The sequence below is a fragment of the Podarcis vaucheri genome, assembly GCF_965113315.1.
Source record: "Podarcis vaucheri genome assembly, chromosome: 7".
NCBI classification, from domain to species: domain Eukaryota; kingdom Metazoa; phylum Chordata; class Lepidosauria; order Squamata; family Lacertidae; genus Podarcis; species Podarcis vaucheri.
In genome coordinates this window covers 70102594-70110386 of record NC_138765.1, presented here as the reverse complement: position 1 = coordinate 70110386, position 7793 = coordinate 70102594, and the positions used below count along the sequence as shown (strand labels likewise).

At 47.2% G+C, this 7793-nt stretch overlaps 1 long non-coding RNA gene across 2 annotated transcripts in view; it reads left to right on the top strand.

Annotated features, from left to right (window-relative positions):
- The first annotated feature begins 4217 nt into the window (after positions 1-4217).
- Positions 4218-7793, top strand: part of LOC309536472 — an 81657-nt gene continuing 78081 nt past the window's right edge. For both annotated transcript variants that reach the window (XR_014221515.1, XR_014221516.1), the window contains exon 1: positions 4218-5086. This is a non-coding gene — a long non-coding RNA (uncharacterized lncRNA). The remainder of the gene's footprint in view (positions 5087-7793) is intronic.

Here is a 7793-nt window from a genome sequence, read left to right as displayed (position 1 = left end):
CTGCTGAAAACTCATCTATTCCATTAGGCTTGTATACAGGCAATTAAGAATACACATCTTTCCACAACGGTTAGCTGATTTTAACTTTTTCACATGGTTTATACTTTTTGGTTTTATTGTTGTAAAATGCTCTGATTTTTTTTTATGAATAACGGCATATAAATATTTTTCTACAAATAAAAGAAATGGAAATAACCGTGTAGTAATAAAAAAAATTGAATGAAATGGTGACAATTCTAAAAACAAGTGAGACCGTTATGAATAATGGAGGTCGCCGAAAGAGGTGGGTCCCGCAAAGCAAAATATCTTCAGCATTGAAAGCCCGGATAAAGGTGTGTACTTTCAGCATACAGCAGAAGACACACAATGAAAAGGTCTCAATGTGGGGAGGGCTCCAAAGGGAAGGAGCTGCCACAGATAAAGCCCTCTTCCAAGCCAAAGGTCCCAGCCATGGCCATTTTGGAACTGTTTGCATCCGTTTGTCTCAAAAGAATGGAATACAACTCGGGGAGGGGGGTGAAGTCAAATTGCTGTGTTAGCAGCACCAAAGTGACCTCCCCAGGGTGCAAGTATTGGAGGTTACCGCCCACACACTTCCAATGCGCTTTTCTGCTTGTGTGGTGGCACCTCGGTAAAACCGCTTCTTAATGTTTGTAGCAGAGTTTTCCCCGGAAGCAGAGGATAAGAACAGGAGTCATACTCAAATTCACAATCAAGATCTTCTTTGTTGCTTGACTGGTTGCACAAGCATTTCTGTTACTATTATATACAAGCTGTTTACATTCCTGTTTTATCTCTCCAGCTCAGTATAATCTCAGTCCAGTAGTTCTCAATCCTGACACAGCAAAACTCACATGTTCAGCAGCACACATTGTCTTACTTCCAACCTTGTCAGTGTGTATGTGCTTTCCTCGTGTGGAAATTACAATCTGCAACTTCCTTTATCTGCACCTCCAGCTGACACCAATCAAACCTAGAGTGCCACTTCTACACACTAAAGAAAATTCTGAAACCCTCTTTAAAGCTTCCAGGAACTTTTATCTGTTTCTTAAAGAATGTTTTCCTAACAGCAAGCCTGGGCAGTGCTGTGGAGATCCTGGGCTGCCCAGATGACAAGACTCCAACTGCCTTAGCAACTCCATTCCGGCTTTGTGGTTTGCTCCTTAGCCTTTTCCAGGAAGACACCCCACAAGGCAGCAGATGTTTTGGATCGGAGTTGTCCTCTATGAAGGATTACCTTCTCAGGTTGGTGAGCGCCATCTACCCCTCACTTATGGAGGGCACCGTCTTGACTACTCCTGCGTGTGCATTTTGTTAGAATCCTTTTTGCAAGCATTTGATTACATGCCAGGGATCCCTTGACGATACCTGAATCCTCTAGCATTCTGCAGGAGGTTGTGTGCAAGGCTGGATTAGAGGGAGAGCAGGAAGATGATGGGAAAGCATAGCTCTGTTATGAAACGAAGATGCAGGCAGCTTCCTTCTGCCAAGTCATTATTGGTTCATCTAGCTCAGTATTGGCTGGCAGCAGCTCTCCAGGGCTTCAAGGAGCGTTCCTTCCCATGCCTATCAGAAGATGCCAGGAATTGACCATCAGATCTGCTTCCAAAGCAGGTTTTCTATCTTGGGGCTCCAGGCCTTCGTCCAATACTGCTTCCTTCGCAAGCAGGAAGTGGGGTGGAGTTCCTGCTGAGCCTGTAGCCAGCCTACCACTTCCAAGGGTGGCCAGCCCCAGAGTTTTCCAATAGCCTGGGGAGGAAGGAGGACTACGAGCAACGTGAACATGTTCCCCTCTTGTGGCTGATGACAGAAAGGGGAGTACGCCATGGGAATGCCAAGTTAGCTACTCTCCAAATGACCTAGCTTTGCAACTGCAGAAAGCATTTTCTCTTACCGCCTTTTGCAACAATATTTCCTTAAGCCGTTAAAAAAAAACACAACTCATTTTCTGCCCCAAAGAAAATTCAGATCTCTGCATGTGGTTCAATAATTAAGGGAGCATCTGGCTTCAGCTTGGAAAACAAATGGATAAAAACCTTCCAAAGTTTTACAGTCTCACTTTCCACCATGCTAGATTTGTAAGACGGCACTTTTCATACATGCAGCAGGCTTATGTTTATTATTTGCAATGTAGATTTAAGAAAGCAAGTGGTTTTCTTGGTAAACTAGATGGATCCCTGCTACTTCCTCTGATCCAGCAGAGCAGCTGGGATGGCTGTGACTGCCTCTCAGCTGAGAGGAGCCAAGCAACAGCACCACCTTGTGGGAAATGTATAACACTCCCTTTTTTGTAGCAAACAAAACTAAATTGATGGAAAAACATGTATGTGCATGGTGAATTTTTAGAATTGAAATGGGGGAAGGCACACCTATTTCCACCCCAGAGTTAGACTGATGAGAGGTATGTAGTCCTGTAACGGAAATGACCCTGCTGGGATGGGGTGGCAGGAGAGGGGGTTGGAATAATAATCTGCAGGTGCCGTGGTCTAAATGGAAAATTTCAGACCTGAATACTCAGTGCAGACCTCGGGCCAGCAGGACTGTCCTAAGACCAAGCCCTTTTCAAGGAAAAACTCTCTTCTTCTGCACTCTGCACCCTGGCTGGGTACTTTTGCCTGGCTGGAATGTGTCCTTGAACTGGGGAGATGCTTCTTGTTTGCCTGGAGGGAGAGGGATGGTTTGTGTGTGGCTGGAATGATAAGAGTTCCGCCCGTTGCTTTGTCCACTATTGCTTGCTGCCTGCATGTAGCAACTGGAAAGTATCCCTCAAGGGAATGCTCCCCTCTGGCTGAAAAGCACACACACACATGCACATGGTCTAAGCTGATCCATACGTGTGGACGCAAAGTGTGTAGGGAGAAAGAGTGCGCCACCCCCAAATGTTTTTTGAAACTTCAAATACCTAGGCTCCCAGGCCTTTGGGCCTAACGTCTGTTTGGGGGAATACAGTGGTACCTCGGGTTAAGCACTTAATTTGTTCTGGAGGTCCGTTCTTAACCTGAAACTGTACTTAACCTGAAGCACCACTTTACCTAATGGGGCCTCCTGCTGCTGCACCACCACTGCACGATTTCTGTTCTCATCCTGAAGCGAAGTTCTTAACCCGAGGTAATATTTCTGGGTTAGCGGCGTCTGTAACCTGAAGCGTATGTAACCCAAGGTGCCACTGTACTGATGCAGGCCAACCCAGTGTGTGTCCCGGCCCCTGACTTTTCTGTATAAAACAAAAGCCTGAAGAGGGGGATCAGGCCTTCCTGATCAATGTGATGTGGGAGAATGGGAAAACCTATACGGCATGGAATTTTATTGTATAAGATGTTTCACTGTAAGAAAACTTGGGAAGTAAGTTTTATCATTGGCAGAAGTGCGTGCAGGAGCATAGGAAACTTGCCTTATACAGAGTCATTTTAAGCAAAGGTTGGGTGGCCATCTGACATCTATGATCTAGTTGAGATTCACACATTTCAGGGGGTTGGACTAGATGACCCTTGGGGTCCCTTCCAACTCTACCATTGTACAATTCCATGATTTGTCCCATCTAGTGCAGTACTGTCAATGCTGATGCACAGTGCCTCTCTGGAATGTTATTGTATTGTAGGAAAAGGCCACAGCTTAGGAGTAGAAAACTCACTTCTGACACAGCATTCTACACATTAATTTTGGATTGCATGAAGAGCCGCTTCTCTTATACAATGGTCTCTGCCTGCGTGGAGCTTACACTGTAAAAATCAGCACGGGGGGGGGGGACAACAGAGGGAGGGAGATGGACAGGGTCTAGAATATGCAGTAACATCCATTAGGTGCATAATTTTGTCTGGCTTGTAGAGGCTGGAGATTCCTGCATTGCAGTGGGTTGAACTAGATGACCCTCAGAGGTCCCTTCCAATTCTACAATTCTGTGCTCCCCCAATTCTTTAAAAAGCAGGGCTCTATCATGTCCTTAAGGGTTATATTCTAGGGGAGACACATCCTCTGGTCCTCTTCATCATCATTTCATCCTTGCTGAACACAGAGGTGGGGGGAGGCAGGTGCTTGAAATGGGTCCTTTTCTCTTGAGCTTGCTGTTTCCATCTTTTTCCAGAAGAGCTTTCTCTTTTTTTCATTGCCGTGTTGGAGTTGGATGTAAGTGGGGGGGGTGGAGGAGGAGAAAAGACTGCAGCAGATGCAAAGGCAACACTCGGAAGCTCCTCCTGCTTCTCTGTTTCAGATTGGGAGGGAGGGAGAGGAGATTTTGAGTGGAGGCACGAACCACAAACCGATGCCAGGCAGCAGACTGGACTGTGCCGTCAGTGGATGCTTGCGAGCTGTCAAGTGGCACAACTGCAGCCGAGGAGGGGGGTGGCAGAGAAGAAGATGAGTTAGTGGAAGCAAAGAGGCAAGCAGCGGTGGTAGCAGTGGCAGTCAGAGAGGTGTGTGTCCAGCAGCTTTGGATCGGGGCCTGCCTCAAATCGCCGGCCACCTTACCGAAATATTTTTGCCTCGTCAACAATTCCTGGAGCATTGGGAACCTGACAGAGTGATAGATGATCCTGGTTCCTTGCGAGAGCCGGGAAGAGCATCTCCCTCTTCAGAAACCAAAAACCAGAGACTTTAAACAACAGGGGAAAGAGTTGAGATTTGCAAGCTTGGAAGGCTTGGTGCCTAAATGTTTGCTAACATCTTCCCGAGCACATGTATGAAGGGGTGTGCGATGGTGCATTTCGGGAAACGTTTGGAATCCTCTACAAGGAAGCACTTGATTTGACAGGCTTCAAAAGAGGACTTTCTGGAACGGGTTGCGCCAGAGAAGAGAGCACTTTACCAATTGCAGAAAGTGTCTTTCGAAAAGGAGCCTAGTTCCCTTGCAGCAGCCTCAGAGCCAGATTCTCAGTGAGCGGCCTGCTCCCGTCTCGTTGCGTTCTTCACTTAACGGGGTGTGATAAAGGAGGAGAGAGAGACTTCCAAGGTTGAAGTCTCTTCCTGCATATGACTAATCCAGGAGACCCTGTCAAAGTTATGGAGACCTCAGCTATGACGTCCGGCCCTGTGGTTTGCCCAGTCACCTTTTCACAAGTTTTTGGGCATCAATGCCAACTTCTGGAGGCAGGTAAGAAGGAGGGCCAAAGCATCTGAAATGGTCGTCTTGGGGTGTGGCAATGTTTTCAGAGCACTGGTGACGTCACTGAGAAATGGCATCCCTAGCAGGACACATCATGTTAGGTGGCCGCTTGGAGAGGTGGGTGGAAGGGGGTGGTTTTGAAATCCTGGTGAAGAATGTGAAACCTAATTTTCCCTTCTTCTTCTTCTTCTTCTTCTTCTTCTTCTTCTTCTTCTTCTTCTTCTTCTTCATGTTGTAGAACGTTGTAGACACCTGTCAGGGATTTGATAGGAAATGCTTCTTTTGCTCATGGCAAATTGCAAAAAGGTGCCGTGACTATACCAGGGCACCTGTAACACTCCAGATATTGCTGGACTTCTGCATCTGCTTTGCATGCAGGAGGTCCCAGGTCCAATCCCTGCTTTCTCCAGGTAGGGTTGTGTAGCCCCATTCCTAAAACATTGGAAAGCCTGGGGCAGCCAATACTGAGCTAAAAACGGACCAAGGGTTTGAATCAGTGCAAGGCAACTTCCTGTGTTGCAAACCCATCCCAGGTTCTCACTCCCATGAGCGCCATCCAGTATGGACAATGATCAGTGACTGTGAGAGTTGTCCTCCAACAATGTATGGAGGCCTCACCCCGAACTGCATGGATGTTATCTCATTGCTCTATCATGAGACAACATTAAGCAGACATGCTGGTCTCTGTTGTGGTGGTTGGGTGGGAATGTCAGTCTGGTTTGGGCTGAGTTGTGCTCCAAAACAAGGAAAAGGCTAACATGTAAGGACTGAGGGACTTGTTTCAGAGGAGAGTGGGATGTGGGGTGGTAGGTCTGCTGACAAAGGCTTCAGAAATGTTAGTGAGGATGGGAAGTTTGGGGAGGGAATATTTAGGCTCTGTGGCTGCTTACCAACTCATTAAGGGATATTAGTAGGTCTGGGGCAGATGATGAAGCACTTTTTGCAAAGCAAAATAAATTTAAGCTGCAGGAGCAAAGAGGGAAAAAGCTCATAGATGCTGCTCTGCCCTAGCTGTGATAAGGACAAATGCCAGAAGACAGCTTATAGTGTGGGTGATGGTGGCTGCAGCAGCCTTCGTTTCAGGACCATGGATAGCTCCGATGGTATCTTACTCAACAGAGGCCTTTTCTCCCTTTTGTGTCAGGCCGCCCTTGGCAGGCTCCGCCCCTTCCTGAAGCGTGGTGAGCCTTAAAGAGGCAGTCCCCTAGCCTGGCTCCTACTCTCATTGGTCACCCCCACCCTCCCACCCTCACATTTCCCATTGTTTGTGCTACACTATTCAAGCAGAGACTGGGGGAGTGTGAGGCCCTAGGCATAAAGTGGAATAATTCCTTGGGTAGGTGAGGATCTGACTTGGAGGATGCTCAACAGGTTACTGGCTGGCAGGGTCACCCTGGGTGTTATCAGTGCCTAAGCCCAGAACCTCTGGGCCTTGTGTTGCTGGTTTCCCTGACCCAACCAACTCCTGGCTGCTGCCTGGGACACTCCCCTTGGGCAGTGGGGCTGCTGTCACCAGGGTTATCACCAAAGGAAGTCAACTCTTTGAACTCTCCAGATACGGCTGGGAGATCCCTAGAGAGCTACTGACAGTCCGTATAGAGATAGATGGACCCCATGCTGTGACTCTGCATAAGGTTGCTTCATATGTTCCTTATGCTGTAATGCAGGAGTAGGTAACCTCGGGCTCTTCCCAAACACAGACCCTCCTAGACCAGGCCCCTTTCCCATAAGTCACACCCCTTAACAGCCATGCTCCTTGCTGTCCTTGAATGCCTGGATGGAGTGTGCTCTTAAACTGCAGTAATAATTTCTCTGGCTTGCTTGGGGAGATCTGTGAAATTTCTGCTTTGGGTGGAATCCCTGCAATACATGAAATGCTTCTGTAAGAGACACATACATTGCTCTATCCACTTCTGCCTCTGCTCCCACCCACCTCAAGTTTAGTTTCCCATGAGGCAATGCAGCCCTCAAGCTGAATTTCCCCACCCCATTGCAATGTGATTCCTAAGGCAAGTCCCCCCCGGCACCATTGAAGCCTCATTCTGTCCCAGCCAGTATTTCTGTACATTGCTCAAAAGCAGAATGCATTGTGATGATCCAGCCTAGAAGTAACCAAGGCTTATTATTATTATTATTATTATTATTATTATTATTATTATTATTATTATTTATTGTTCATACCCTGCCCATCTGGCTGTGTTTCCTCAGCCACTCTGGGCAGCACCCAACAGAATATTAATTATAATAATAATAAAGTGATCAAACATTAAAAATTCCCCTAAACAGGGCTACATCAGATGTCTTCAGAAGTCCAATAGTTGTTCATTTCCTTGAGATCTGATGGGAGGGCATTCCACAGAGCGGGCGCCACTACCGAGAAGGCTCTCTGCCTGGTTTCCTGTAGCTTCACTTCTTGAAGTGAGGATACCACCAGAAGGCCCTTGGCTCTGGACGCTCCTGTATACTGGACCGAGGCTGTTAGAAGCTCTGGTCAGCTCAGGAACATATGCAGTTGGCATACGGGCTTCTCCTGGGAAAGGTTTTCCTGGTTACCACTGCCACCTGTGCACCCCGATATAAAGCTAAATCCACAAGCTATGAACTTGGTGCTACAGGACCGTCCAAAAGAGGTTGAATTTCTATCCCGGAGTTTGTTCTCTCTCTTGACCTCCAACATTTCTGGATTAAATATATT